At 36.2% G+C, this 16,479-nt stretch overlaps 1 protein-coding gene across 3 annotated transcripts in view; it reads left to right on the top strand.

The window, feature by feature from the left end:
* LOC131033068 (V-type proton ATPase subunit F) overlaps nt 1–16,479 on the top strand; it is a 64,609-nt gene that overhangs the window by 44,488 nt on the left and 3,642 nt on the right. The window lies entirely within an intron of this gene.

The raw sequence follows: 16,479 nt of genomic DNA, 5'->3' as shown, positions 1-16,479 counted from the left end.
ATGACTGAAATCTACCTTGAAGTCTTTCAAAATCTGCTTCATCCAAAGGACCTGTGTGTAGCAAGGCACTGTTGCTACTATATATTTCGCTTCAGCAGTTGAAAGAGAAAGAAAAGCTTTCTTTTTACTATGCCATGAAACCAAACACTTCCCAAGGAAGAAAGTACCTCCACTTGTGCTCTTCCTGTCATCAATAGAGCCACCCCATTCTGCATCTGTATAGGCTGTAAGTGAGAAATCATTTCCACTTGGATACCAAAGGCCATACTCCATATTACCTTTGAGGTACTTGAAAATCCTTTTGATTGCATGAACATGTGTCTCCTTAGGGGCAGCTTGAAATCTTGCAACATATCCTATAGCCTGCATTATATCAGGTTTAGCAGCTGTAACATACAACAAACTACCTATCATAGACTTGTAAAGAGTTTGATTAGCATCTGATGATTCATCATCCTTATTGAATTTGCAACTAGTTATCATAGGAGTGCTAACAGGAGTACAATCTTCCATTCTAAACCTCTTCAACATCTCTCTAACAAATTTCGTTTGAGAAATAAAAATACCTTCCTTAGATTGATGTATGTGTAGCCCAAGAAAGAAAGATAGCTCCTCCCAACATAGACTTTTCAAACTCTGTCTTCATATTTGTTGCAAAAACTTCACACATTTGTTCACAGTCACTACCAAAGATTAGATCATCAACATACACAACTACGATCAGCATATGTTTACCTTCCTCTTTAATATACAAGTTGCTGTCCGCTGTGCCTCTTCTGAACCCTTGCTGTAGCAAATAACTATTCAGCCTGTCATACCAAGTACTTGGTGCTTGTTTAAGGCCATAAACAGCCTTTTTCAGTTTGCATACATAATCCTGATTTTCTGTCAAAATAAAACCATCGGGCTGTTCTACATAAACCTCTTTAGTTAGATCACCAGCAGATTTAACATCCATTTGAAAAACTTTAAAACCTTTAAAGGAGACAAAAGCTAAGAACATTCTAATTGCCTCTAATCTAGCAACTGGTGCAAAGATTTCATCAAATTCTATATCTTCTACCTAAGCATAACCCTTACACATTAATCTTGCCTTGTTTCTCACCACTTAGCCATCCTCATTCAACTTGTTCCTGAAAACCCACTTTGTGGCAATCACATTCTTGTCTATAGGCCTTGGAACAAGCTCCCATGTTCCACTCTTTTGAATTTGATTTAATTCTTCCTTCATAGAAGCTACCCATGATTTGTTTTCTGCTGCCTCTTCAAAAGTCTTTGGTTCAATTATAAACAACAGTGAAATGTCATCATCTTCATAGTGATTAACGTTTCTCCTAGCTGCTCTAGGTCTGTCCTCTTGCAAGATTTGATTAATAGGATGGTTCTTCTCAACAAATCTTGATGTAGTCTTGAGAGAAGTTCTGATTGATGTTTTATTTCTATCATGTGAAGTTGTATGACCAGCTGATGCAACTGCTGTATCAACATGATTATCTGTTGTTCCAGCCTCTAAGTGTATACCAACACCTTCATTTTGATTGTTTTCAGGGGTATTTCTAGCATTGTTACTTGTTGTCCCAACTTGCACAGTAGTAGAAGTTAACTGATCAGCACTTTCAGCCTCTCCATTCTGTAAATCATCATCACAACTTTGCAATTTCTCAGAAGAGTTAGCAATCTCATGAATTTTTACATTAGTGCTCTCAACTATTTAATGCAATCTCTTGTTAAAACATTTATAGGCTCTATTTTTTGAAAAGTATCCTAGAAAAATATCTTCTTCAGCTCTAGGATCAAATTTGCCTAAGTTATCCTCATCTCTCCTAATGTAACAAGGGCTGCCAAAGATTGTAAAATGCTTAACAAATGCTGGCTTACCATTCCACAATTCATATGGTGACTTGTTGTGCTTAGCTCAAATCAAACCTCTATTCTGAATGTAGACAACTGTATGAACTACCTCCTTCCAAAAACAATCACTTACCTTGGATTCATTCATCATGCTTCTTGCCATCTATTGAACTGATATTTTCTTCCTCTCAACCACCCCATTTTGTTGAGGTGTCGTAGCAGCTGAATGTTGTCTTTTGATACCAAATTTTTCACAAAAACTCACAAAATCATTTTAGGTAAATTCACCACCATTGTCTGATCGTAGGCACTTAATTTTCAGATAATTCTCATTTTCAACCAAAGCTTTAAAAGCTTTGAACTTCTCCAATGCTTCTAATTTTTCCTTCAAAAAGGCCACCCAAGTCATATGTGAGTAGTCATCAAATAAAAGCATAAAGTATCTCTCACCTTGCATTCTTGTAGTCCTTGTTGGTCCGCGCAAATCAATATGAACCATCTCTAGAGGCATTGTGCTTGAGTACTCTTTTGTTTTAAAACTCCTATGAGTTTGTTTACCCAATTGACAATCTTTACACATTGTGTCAGATGGTTTAGTGAGTTTTGACAAGTCTCTCACCACCTGTTTCTTGCTGACCAGAACAAGGCTATCAAAATTTATATGACTAGAGTTTTGACAAGTCTCTCACCACCTGTTTCTTGCTGATTTGAACAAGGCTATCAAAATTTATATGACCAAGTCTCCTGTGCCACAACCAAGATTCATCAAGTAGACTCAAACAACAAGTTTCACTTTTAGCATCATCAAAATGCCCTACTGGCTTTAGCAATATGAACACCATCTTTACTAATCTTGCAACAGTTAGAACTAAAAGTTAAACTATGACCTTGATCACACAATTGGCTGACACTTAGCAAATTATGTTTCAAGCCTTCTACAAATAGCACATTCTCAACTTTAAACATGAGAGTAACTTTACCAGCAACCTTAACTTTTGAGTTTCCACCAAATCTACTTTACAACCATTTGATTTCTTGAGAGTCAAGAACTTACTCTCATCTCCGGTCATGTGCCTAGAACAACCACTATCCACATACCAAATGTCCTTTTCACTCTGTGCAAGAAGAGTTGTTTGCACAATTAGAGACTTTGTTTCAGCCTCTTTCTCTTTCTTCTTCTAAACTTTGGTTTCCTTAGCCTTGCTCTTATTATCTTTCTTTGAGAAATCTGCCTGTCAATCTTACAAAACCTTGCACTATGTCCAATGTTATTACATTTATAGCAAACATAATTATAATCTCTCAAAGGAGCAAAAGAGTTCTTGTTTGCAAAACGAAAATTATTTCTAAAAGACACCCTACAATTTGCTGCCTTGTGTCCAAAATAGTTACAAGCAAAACGGTAACCATGAAAGAATGAATAACTAAACCTGGTTAAGTGTGCTTGTCTAACACTGAAAGGTTGCTTGAAAACATTTTTTGGGTTTTTGAAGATGAAATCCTTGAGCTCTCACCATTAGAAGTCCGTTGTTCTACCTTTGAGCTTTGACCTTTTTCAAGGCCAACTCCACCTTTGTCTGAGGACTGTTTTTGAGAAGCTAACAAATTGTCCAACAAAAGTGAACCTTTCTGATTTATCTCTTCTTGGTTCAGCAATGTAGACAATTTCCCTATCTTCCTAATAGAAGCAATCTCAGCTTCAAATTTCTCACAGCTTTCAACCTTTACCTTAATTTGATTTCTCAATTCCTTATTGTTGGTGAAAATTTCTTAAACTCGTGGAGGCTTACAAAATGTCAGTTTCACGACAGTACATGAGATAATATCTCTCAGAAGGCAAGATATGATCTCTCCTACTTGTAATGGGAAGGCTCTCCCTTCCTACTGCAATATCTATCTATTCTAAATCTACTTGCTAACTTTATACTAATCCAAGATGATACAATAACTTATATCTCTTTTTTTAGAACAAGTTGTATCCAATTCTTTATTTAGAAAAGATTTTTCCTTTTCTCAACTCAAATTTGCAGTAATCTTAATAATCTATACTAATTGAAAGCAAAGTGTCCATAAGAGTACAAAGCCTCCCATTGCTTCCTTTTTTTGAAAATGACTTTAGGGATAAACCTTTTGTATGCAAAAGAACTCAAAGTTTCTTTCAAATACTTAAGTCCTATCAACCACTGTAACCCAAATATCGATATATTTCTAGTTCAAAGACTTTCAAATATATCATAAGATTTTCTACTCTAACAAGATACTCAATAAAGCACAAAGACTTTACCTTATTATCCACTTAATGTAAACTTTTATAGAAAATAAGCAAAAGCTCAAAGTCTTCAAACTATTATCCACACCAATTTCCTATTCTTGAATTCTCAAGGTAACACAAAGTTTACTTGTATAAACTCAAATTACTTTTCAATATTTTGCACAAATAACAATGCTCAACTTAGATCTTTTCAAGAACATACAATATAAATGACATAAAAACATCTATATTATACTCAAGATTGATTCAAACACAAAGTCTGAAAGCCAAACTTGTCCTCTCTTTGATTAAGTTTGCAAATTAACAATATGAACACAAAGTCTCACTTTGCTTTTCACTTCGGCAAAGTTTTGTTGCATAAAATAATGATGGAAAAAGATCCTTATTGCAATGAAATCCCTCATATATATAGAAGAGGGATGATGCACAAAAAAAGGAAAAGTTACAACTAATTTGTGACCAAGTAAAAAATAGAGACCTATTTGACTGAGAACACGTGCAGTCCTACATGTGTACTAGAGCATATGCAAAATGACTCTTAAGGTGTCGTTTGGAAATACAAAATGCCACTAGAAAATCATGAAAATGACCAAGTGTCATTTTCTTCACGCTGATCTCGTTTTTGGAATTCTTCAAATTTATGTAGAACAATCTTCATTCGAGCTTCAACGGGTCCTTGGGTATGACTGGTGATGTCTTTGACTCGTGTGATGGAATCTCCTAAATCAACACAACATTTTCTATGTTTCTTTAGAAGTGAATCTAGAAAATCCAGAACAAATTATAGATCAACCAATTTATCAATAGAAGACAAAGAGAAGTACTCTCTCAATCTTAGCAGTTAATAATAAATTGAATTATTTGATAACCACATCAACATCTATAGCTTTCTGATCTTCAAGGAAAGTACAAGGAATTTCTGATATTTTGTGAGCAATCTCCTTCTTTTTGTCCGTGCATATTCCTTTTGAGCTTTCTTCATATCCTTGATATGCCGTTCTAGAGTATTCATTTGGTGCTCGAGTGCCTCTCACTGCTCAACATACCTGCTCTGAAAAGGAATGACACTAGTCTACACAAGATCATCTAAGTCGAAATCTTCAAGTTTCAACCATGCATCAAAATCCTTTTCCTGTGCTTCTAACTCTTGGGAGAAAAGTTCTATGGTGTTATCCACCTCAATTTTCATGGCATCAAAATTGATTAAGGTAACCGCTAAACTTAGGAGCAGCGTGCCTTGGCTAAGCATCCTATCCATTCACTCGCCAACTACTCTGCTTTGTGAAGCTGCTTGCTCAACTCTCTTCATAACTTGTTCGTCTAGTGATGAGGTCAATGGTTCAATGGCCTCTGAAGACTAAGTCACCTTGATTAGCATAGTGTTGAGTTGTTCAACTTGTGCCTTGAGCTTATCTTTCTTGATTTTATCTTCATCGTATCTAGCAACAAGAGCATCTAGAGCTGTTTGAGCATTTGCTGCAGCATAATCATGAGTTTGTTTGCCCAATTCAACCCTGTTGATGCTATAATCTGATTCTTGGATCTGATTCATGTCTTTATTAGGAGGAATGGCAATCTCTACGTACTTGTTTCTAGCTTTATCCACCTTCACCCTTGATATGGTCTTGGCTTTCTTGGTGGTCTTAGGCTTGGTGGGGGTGAGCTGACTGAAATCAAAATCATTCGGGGAAACAACTTGTTTCTTCCTTTTAGGGGCATTTGAGAATAACCATGGTGGCAAGGAGGAATCATCAACACCTGTGACTAGGGCTTGAGAGGTATATATTTGCTCTTGAGAAGTAGTATTAACAATAGGTGATGTTGTGGTAACATCAATAGGAGGATTTTCAAGAGATGGCTCATTGGGTCTAGGACCCGTCTCTGTCATGAACTTATCAAAATCATCTAACATGGTGGCAAATACTTCAGACAAATTTGGAAAAGCGGAGAAAACAATCTCAATATTGTCATGTGGAGTATCTAAGGCAGACTCACTAACACTAGTGGAAGAAACGTGAACAATTGTGCTAGTGGTAACACATGTTACAACAGATTCAAAAGGTTTTGACTCTGAAGTAGAAACATGAGTATGCACCATGGTAGAAGAAGAAAGAGATACTTGGGGTAGGGATTCATGGGACTTATCTGATTGTGGTAGTCCTTCATCATATTCATCATGCTCTTCGTTATCCTCCTGCTCACCTTCAAGTTGATCAACATTGATGGGCTCATGATCAGGATGTTCATCATCCAAATGTTCATTTTGTACTTCAGACTCTTTTGTCTCCTAAACATTTGAAGTGGATGGTTCTCCTTGGGCATTTCCTTTGTTTGCCCCAACTGTAAATTTCAACTTCGGAGCCTTCTAAGGAGTAACAGGATCCTGTTTATTCTTTGTTCTAATCTTTGACCTCCTACCAACAGGTTCAACTGTATCATCATCAGATCCAGTAGAAAAAAGCTTCAACTGAATTCCCTTGCTTGAAAGCCAAACATTAGTATTCGCAAGAATACTCTAGAATCTGTCTCTGATAGAAGTTGATTCCTTCTGTGACCATTGAATGAGAGGCAGGGGTGTTGATGAAACTTTCTTTTCAACATAGGTAAGGTCTAGAACATTACCATCTTCTTCAAGGTTATCTAGGATATCAACAAGATCAAACTCCTGAATTTGATCCACTGTGAGCCGACAGTAATCAAACTTCCTGATATCATGCTCCGTCCTGCAATCAATCCAAATGTCTTCAATGCGATGAATGTGAACATATGCCTTCTTCAATTTGTTCCTCATTCCCTTGTAATCAAAGTCCCTTCTTGCCTTGGAGAACCTCATAGTTACCCTCCTCATCTCTTCGTCCAGTGCCCTGGCCTTGAAGATTGAGCTAATAGAATACCTACCAATAGTCAAAGAGAATTTTAAACCTGTCTTGTGTGAACCTAATTGTGCTTCATGTACCGCCACCATTTGACGAGCCAATTCCATCAAGACAATTTTATCTGATGGATATTTAGGGTTTGGGGTTTGGGGTTTAGGGTTTATAAAAATTTAGAGTGTATAAAAATTTACAAAATCACTCACAGCTCCAAAAGAAGAATAGTAGACAGAAAGAAAGATAGATAGAAAGGAAAACTCCAGAAATTTATTCCACAAAGTTTACAATATCTCCATTACAAAATCTCCAAAATAAATATCCAAAACTAGTTTCGGGAAATCAGCCCTCATCATTTGGATTGAAGGAATCGAAGGAGAGAGGAGAAAGCGAGAAAATTGATGTAGAAAAATGAATTGGGGAGGATAAATACCCACGCCTCGACCCATGAAATGCCACCCTAGACACATGAAACACTGCCCTAGCCACTCAATCGGCACAAAAGTGGGTCAATGGGAGGGGAAGATAAAGGGCCATGACCCTTGGAGAGCGGCCGCTTTAAGTGGGGACACTACACTATGTGTAGCGTCCACTTAAGTGGGTCGGATCCAAAGGATGTGTGGCAAAGGGTGGGGCCATCCCGTAAAAGGGGAACCCCCGCCAAAACAAAAATAAAATTTAAATAATATAAAAAGGAGGGGGATATATTGATCAAAGAAGACCAATACACCCTAATGGATCGACGCGTGCTTAGACTTGAAGTAGAACCTGCTCCGTAGAAGGAAAGAACCCAACTTTGTTGGGTTACGCCAATAGACTCTCAGGAAAGGGATGTGTCGTAGTGTGGGGACTTCTTGGCAAAGCCAATGAATTAAAGAGTTTAGGGTGGCCCCCAAGTTTAAAGCTTTAGCCGAAGGGCTATAATAAAGCTTAAGAACGAGGGGGGGCCCTTTTCTCTGCAAAAAACCATCATGAAGATGAGAGAGAAGCACTATCTTATCAAGCCGAGAGACTTTTCTGAAGCTCATAAGTGACCTTGAAGTGAGTCCTTACAATTGAGAGTAAGTAACCTGGTTACATTCTCCCCCCAACTTCACAAGATGGTAAGTGTTTTAGGGGGATGAGGCCTTGATGGGACAGTTAGTTGGAGCCTCCAAGTTGAGCAAGGGGGTTAGAAGCAACCTCCCTTGGGCTTGGTGTAGAAATGGCTCCAAGCAATCCCAAAAATGACGGAGAAGATACAAGTTGGGGAAGAGTCTACAAGAATCACTTTACAAGAATGCAGGTCAACATCACAAAAGAGCAAAAACGAGATGAAAGTGCTGGAGGAAGAATAAGATCAATGTATTCAAGGAGAAGGACTACATAACCTTGGTAATGCAATCACTACATGATGTCAAGAGATTTGCTCAGTCACACTAATTTGTGATGATCTACAAGAGGAGCAAGTAGCTGAGGTGGTGCTTAGTCATCACCAACCCAATCACATCATTCCAAGTCAAGGCGTCCAGATTCAATGCACTTGACTCATCCAACGAGGAGGATAACTACCACATGTGGAGGCACAAACTTCGATGTACCTAACCTCATCTTTCATTGGTCAACATTCAAAGAAGGACATGTGCCCTAAGATGTAATTTTATCATTGGTCAAGCGTTAAATGTAATGCAAAGCTAGTTGTAACTAACCTTAATTAGGTTTTTCTCATGTAATCTTGGCTATTGATTCGGATTTGATCCTAGCCATTCATTTGTAAAGGGAAGTCCATAAAAGGCTTGCTCTCCTCGTTTGTAAAGGTTAATAGTTGATAGAAGTAGTTAGAAGTAGAGTAGAGTAGGAGGACAAGGTAAAAATTGTTGTCAAGCATGTAAATAAGCATACTCTTTATTGAATTTATGGTGAATGGTGGTATTTCTTTTGCATATTGTATGGTTTCTTGTTATATCCTCATGTTAGATGAAGTTCATTGATTGTGATGAAGTAATGTGTGGATGTTGATAATTCCTTGGTTCATACTATTTGTGGTTGGATGGTTGTCAATTACAGTGCATAGTTAGCTTGAATATTAAAATGTGCTAAGTTCAATTGTGGATATGTTTATTCAAGTTGTGCTAGTATATTGGGTATTTGGACGAATGTTCATGATATGAAAACCTTTCATTTCCCTTGGAAGATTGCATTGGTTTTGTGTAGTTGTTGGTAACATGGTGAAGCAAAGCTCAGTTTAAAGAATGTGTCCATCCAAACATGATCTAGTGCTATCATTGATCTTAGGAGTAGATTAGATTTCTCTAAACCCTCAATCCCTTTTGTCCTTTTTTCAAATCAAGTGAATTTCCACATTCCAGCCACATTCAAGCAAGAGTTCAAGTACAAACATAAGTCCCCCTTGCGATTTCAGCAATATCACATCAAATCATTGAGTTATCCACATGTCAAGACTTGACAATAAAACCTTGAGTCAGCTTGTATGATTACAAAGTTTAGCATTTGAGGGGATTTTGCTCAAGAGAGGATAAAATACTTGGTATTTTATTTTGTGTATGAAGTGCATAAAAAACACTTCAACAAGTAGTACATATATTAGTACCCGCAATGCTTAGCTCATCATTAATTGGATTTGTAGTAGTATCTGCATCATGAGTAGACAAGCTCAATTGGCTTTCATACCATTGCTAAAAAATATTTGTAATGCTGAGCTCATTATCAATTAGTTTGACAACATTTGCATTACAAGTAGATGAGTTGTCTTTTGAAATGGTGGATTGGACTCTCCTATAAGATTTTGATTATAGGCGATCCTTAGTTTGCCATTTGGAATGATCTATCCATCCAAAATTCATATGCCTCATTAATTTGGTAGGCAAATATATGACATAACATTGCTTTGTAGAATATGTGCGTTGGCTGCATGATAAAGAAGGATGTAGATCGAAACAATCATTGGAGGTATGATCTTGATGTCCATAATTAGACTTGATTGGTTTAGTGCAAGTTGATTTTGATTGACTTGACAACTTGACAATTTCACAAGGTTGACCAATAGGTGAAGACTCATCTGTTGTCTATAATACCTTCAGATAAAAATTTGATAGGTTTGGAATATTTTGGTACAAGAAAATTGACAATAGTTGTATACCCTAGACCAATACAATGTTTGTTGGGTTTTATTGTCTCCTAGACTCACCTAGCAGTTGGAGATTCAACAATGAGAGGACTAAAAGGTAGTCTATCCATGATGGTTTTTGACAGCACATTTTTTGATTTAGAACCAATAAAATTGTTCAGAGACACACAAGGGAACATCCTGTATTGATTGCAAAATTTCACTAATAGAGACTATCTTTGCTTCTTGTTTGTTTCTAACATTAATTTGAAAAGTTAACATGCTATTGCTGTATAATGTGGACATGTTTGCAAATATTACACAATTTCGAGTTGGGTTACATTGATAATGCTTGGACTTGGAGACAGTACAATTCACAATACCTAATGACTATTGTTGACAAGTGGAGATGAATTGATTCCTTACCACTCCAATAGGTTTCCTTTTCTATATATTACCAAGCTGATATACCAAACCTCTTGATATTCTTGCCCTTTTGATGTACTTGTCGGTACATAGAAGAATCTTGTCCTTTTCGATATACTCATTGGTATGTGAAAGTGACGTTAAAGCATGAAGAGTAGAAAGGTATGTGGCACATAGGCAATGTGTGAAAATGATTCACCCTATCAATGAAACTTGCGTAGAAAGAAGTCAAAATTTCTTACAGTGAGGATTTACGTCTTATGATAACAATGAATGGGTAACAGAGGCAAATATGCACCATCACATCTCTTCCAACTTCCAAGGACCTTATAGTTTTCTCAGAACCCTTTTTTGACTTGACAGAAGGATAATGTTTGTGAAGTTTCATGGGAGGCACAATTCTCTCAAAGTTCTCATTCAACCTGTGAACTTGAGATAGATAGAGCAAATCTCATGAAATTAATCCTTGATAGTACCACTAGAAGAGGTTATTCCATCTCATTTTTGGTTTAATTTGTCTTGCAGAGTTATTCGAATGGCATTGTTCATTCACAAGATGCTTTGCATTCATGCATTCATTCTTAGCAAAAAAATAAAGATTTCTATCCCTTAGAACATGCATAAACACTAAAAAATAATGATATAGAAAGCAATAAAGTAGACAATGCAAAAGAGGAATAAAAAGTAGGGCAGAATTTATTTTGCATTCACCATCATTTTATATATATATATGGGTAGTTAAAGAATTACTCATAACTTTGTAATTGCTGACACAGTTTATAGTTTTTTACAAGTGTATTATGACCTTACCAAAGGAGACAGACTGGACTTTGTATTATTATTACATACTAATATTACCCTTCATTTTATAATCAGGTTCATGCAAATTTCTTCTGCATAAGCCTTCTACTCCCTATAATCTTGCCCATTTTCAGTATGACTCGTCACATTCTTGAAGCAACATATATATGAATTAAAATTGAAGCTTTATGTCCCTTGGAATATGTTCAGGAGTCTTTGACAAAATTTAATGATTTCACATAACAAGCTTTATCACCTATGCAAATAGTTTCTATGACATTGATAAGGAATTTTCTTTGTATCCATTTGCCAAGGTGATGCCTTCCTACATCTGAACCCATTGTATCGCAAGTTGATGTGTTGGGATTAGGCGTCATACACCTTCCAAGTTCGAAAGTTATTTAATTATTGTACCCACAAATTGGGACATCTCACTTGGTGTGGCACGGTGTGTCCATGCTAGTTTTGATTCAGGTAACTTTGTAATTTTATCTCATGTAAGTTACTAAATGCAACTATGACAACTGTAATATGTTAAAAGTTGCCGGTATAGAAAGAGCTTGCAAATAGGGAAAGATAAGTGAACTAGGAGAAAAAAGGAGCATCTTTTATAAAGATGAAAACAGTCCAAAATAGATTTTATGCATGATTTGGGTGCTTTAACTTGCCCATGCAAATCAACGCATAGATTTGAAAGCTTTCAAGTTTATTTTGTTTTTTGGGCATGCTTATATATTGGGCGCTTAGTATGGAGAAAAGGGATATATATTATTTTTGTAGGGTTGTGTTACTAGAATCTCTCCACGGATCGTTGATGCTGCTAAGATGAGTGAATACTTTGAATGTGTTGTAACGAAGTTTGTGTTGCTGAATAATACGTTGAAGCTTCTTTTGGTGTTGTTTATTTTTTCTTTTTCTTTTTTTATTTTCCCCAAACTGTTTTCCCTAGGGTAATTTTAGTGATAGTTGTATTATTTCTATTTGCATGTTATTACATGTGCGTTTTTTGGCACGGTTTAATTCATGTACTCTATAGCTCTACTCTTTGAAGTTTAGTTTGGAAGTTGTTTCCATGTTATCCCATTTCCTTTCATTTGGTATTAAAGTTTGGCCAACTTGTGAGATCTTTGGATAGGGAAAAAGATTTTTGATATTAATCTTCATTTGAGTGAGAGTTGTGCATATGAAGGATCGTATTTTAGGAAATATAGGCAAGCTGATCAAGGTTGGAGATGGATATATGGATTCAATGGCACAAATTTTGAGATGTGGAAGCTCAAGTTAGAAACATTGCAATGTTTGTTGATGAATGGACAATGTTATATAAAAAAGAAAGAAGCCTAAGCAAGCTTTTCTTGGACGATTTAGTGTTTCTAAATGTTTCAAGAGAAGCCATTATAGAATCCTTGTGGAAGAAATTAGGATTTTTGTATCAGGTTAAATTCTTGGTGAATAAGCTCTTTCTTTGCAAGAAATTTTTTTCTTTGAAGATTGGTGACAGCGACTTAGTTTTGAACATGTGAATGCTGTTAAGTTTTAACACTGTTGCTACCTAATTAAATTCCATAGGTGTATAGATTTACAATGAAGAATAGTGTATTACATTGATGTGATGTGTTCTTTATTGGGTTAGTTGGGAAATTTGGTAATGGAAATTGGAAGTACTGTTACTAAGCTTATGCTTGAAGAAGTGATACATGCTCTTCTCTCAATAGAAATGAGGCAAAAAGCTTTAGATCTTGTCAACAATGATTTAGTTGTTTGGAGAAGATCTAAGGAAATATAAAAGGCAAGAACAAGCAAAAGGACCAAAAATATAAATCAAGAGGTAGATCTTAAGTCCCTTGGAAGGTCCAAAGTGAAATTCAGGAATTGTGGCAAAACATGCCACATTAAAAAAGGCTACAAGGAGAAGAAAAAGAATAAGAAAGATTGAGATAATGAGTCAAATTCTAAAACTTCTCAAGATGATGTGGGAGATGCATTTCTTGCAGCATTGTCAATGCATGCATGGATGATCAATTCTAGAGCTTTTGTCCATACGATTCCCCTACAAGGAGTGTTTTTTTAATATGAGAGCATTGATGGTTTAAAGTTTTTTTTGGGTCATGATACAATCCTACATATTGTTGGCAGAGTCAAAATCAGATTTTTTTGATGGTAGGACTGAAGGAATCTCTGGAGTATTGCACATTCCAGGTTTGGCTCAAAGTCATTTGTGAGCAACGTGAATGTTGTAGGTAGTCTTTGATAAGGCTGGGTTTAAAACTATTTATAGTGCCATGGTTCTTGCTAGAGGAGTTTGAGTTGGAACTTTGTTATGACATGATGCTAAGACTTGCTTTGGAAATTCTAGTTAAGTAGATTCATGTTGCTGCTTTGGCTCAAGTTGTCACCAAGGTAATTCTTTGAAGGGCAATGCCTTTGGAAGTTGTGGACATTGGAGTCTAGGTATGGGATTGTAGGATGTGGGAGAAAGAAGTCCAAGTCTCATAAAAGCAACACTTTCACAAGACCTCTCGGAGAGAAAGGATTGTAGATTTGGATTCCTCTCAAACAATTGTGCAATTTCAAAACTGGGTCTCATTTTGAGTTCATATGAAGAAGTTATGACTCCCAAAAGTTATGAGCGAGACATGAAGGTATTGCCTAATGACACTTGAAGTTGTTGATAGAAGGAAAGTACGAGATATCACCTAGGAGATACTTTATATCTTTTGTTTGAGAGTTAGTTACCAATTAAAAAGACTATGTTGTGGCATGAGTGTTTGGGCCACATTGGAGAAAAAAGTCTTCAAATTTTGAAAAAATAAAAATTTGGTAGAAGGTTTGGTACTTTGGTTGATTGTTCTCTTGATTTTGACTTTTGTGAACATTGTTTTATTCGAGCTTTACTAAATCAATAAGGATGTTGGACTTAATTCATTGTGATGATCTCTCTTAGAAGACAGGTTGATTTTTTGAAGCACATTTGAAGTTTTTAGCTATTTCAGTGGGTTTAAAACTCTTGTAGAGAACTAGACAAGAAGGAAGATCAATGTGTTAATAAAAAGAAATGGTGGAAAATATTGCTCAATGAAGTTTGATAGATTCTATATGGACAATGGAATTGCTCAACATAAGACAACTCCATACACCCATCAATAGAATAGAGTTGTAGAGAGAATAAAAAAATTGTTGATGGAAAGGGCCAAGAGTATGCTCAATGGACTCAGATTGGAGAAGAATTTTTTGGTGGAAGTGGATAGTAACTTGTGGTATCTAATCAACAAATTTTCTATATCAATGCTTGTGGACAAAACCCCACAAGACGGTTGGACAAACAAAAAGGCCTCACTTTGTGCTTTTGGTTGTGAGACATATGATCATGTGCCTAAGGAGAAATGGGCTAAGTTGGATTACAAAGCTATCAAATGCATTTTCATTAGCTATAGCAAAGGTGTGAAAGGATACAAGTTCTGGAGTATTGTGATTGGCAAGACTATGCATGATCAAAATGTGATCGTTAGGGAGATCAAACTTTTTCTCATAGTTGAACAGCTACAATCAAAGACTGAGGAAATTGCACTTGAGGTTGAACTAGTTGTTCAAGATGGATTGAAAGAGGATGATACTATTAGAAACATAGAGGAGGAAGAACCTCTACTTCAACTTGTGAGGAGGTACACATGGCAAAGGAGGCAACTAGAAAGTTATATCGTGCCTGATTTTAGATGTTTTTTTTTTGCTTTATTGACTATCTTAGATAAGCCTACAATTATGATGGAGGCAATGGAGATGAACAATAGTGAATCTTAGAAGATGACAATGGTTGAAGAAATTGTAGCACTGAAGAATACCACATGGGACCTAGTTTAGTTATTCAAAGGAAGGAAACTTGTTGGTTGTAAATTGGTTCTCAAGAAGAAATTTAATTTTGAGGGAAAAGTTGAAAAATAAAAAGCAAGGTTGGTAGCCAAGGGGTATCTTCAAGTTCAAAGAATATATTTTGGTGAAATCTTTTTCTCTAGTTGCAAAGCTTTACATGCATTAGATTCTCATTATCAATTGCTATGTAAATTTAACTTTGATATCTTGAAGATGGATGCTCATAAAATTTCCCTGCATGGTGACTTGGAGGAAGAAAGCTACGTAAGACAACCAAGACGACATGGTAAAGGATGAGCAATCATTGTTTTGTAAGTTAGAGAAACACCTTTCTGGTCTTAAACAATCTCCCACAATGTGGTATTAAAAGTTTGATTCTTATGTCTTGAAGATGAGGTTTGTAAGGTTAAAACCAGATCACTATGTTTATTACAAAGAAGGATGGTGATCATTTCATTGTTACCACTTTGTATGTTGATGAAATGCTTATATTAGATGATAGTAAAGGTATGATTAAGGATTTGAAATCTCAGCTCTCATCATGATTTGAAATGAAGGATTTGTGAGCAGCTAAGTTTATCTTAGTGATGGAGATCAAATGGGATAGAACTAACAGAAAACTTTGGTTGAATTAGAGGAAGTATGTTGATTCTATTTTGTAGTATTTCAACATGGTGGATTGCAAACTAGTGAGTGTTCTTATTTTTGTGTGAACAAAGCTTTCAGTTGATTGGTGTCCCTTTAAATTTGACAAAATGAAGGACATGGCCATGTTCCTTATGCAAGTGTAGTTGGGAGCCTCATCTATGTGTTAGTTTGTACCAGACGAGACATTACCCAAGCAGTGGGAGTCTTGAGTTGGTTCATGGCTAAAACTTGGAAGGCATCATGGAGTAGCAGTGAAGGGAGTCATTAGATATTCGAAGGGTACTTCCAAGTTCCAAGTATTATATTTGTTGTAAGGGGAGATACTTTTAGTGTGCCATAGTAGTGTTGATGTTGTTAATTACTTAGAGCACCTAGCTGAGATTCAAGGGTTTGTGGACTCAGATTGGGTAGGGAATGTTTACAGCAAAAAGTTGACAAGTGGATATGTGTTTAACTTGTTCAATGGCGTGATCAATCAGATGAACAAGTGATACACTATGGTTGCTCTTTCCACTAGAGAGGTAGAGTACGTGATAGCTACTCATGCTTGTAAATAAGTAGGATGGCTTTAGATGTCATATTCAGATGTTGGGCAAAGATAGGAAGTAAGAAAAATTAAATGTAATGGTCAGAGTGCC

This window comes from Cryptomeria japonica, chromosome 7 (assembly GCF_030272615.1).
Source record: "Cryptomeria japonica chromosome 7, Sugi_1.0, whole genome shotgun sequence".
NCBI lineage: Eukaryota > Viridiplantae > Streptophyta > Pinopsida > Cupressales > Cupressaceae > Cryptomeria > Cryptomeria japonica.
This window is presented reverse-complemented; position numbering and strand designations above follow the sequence as displayed.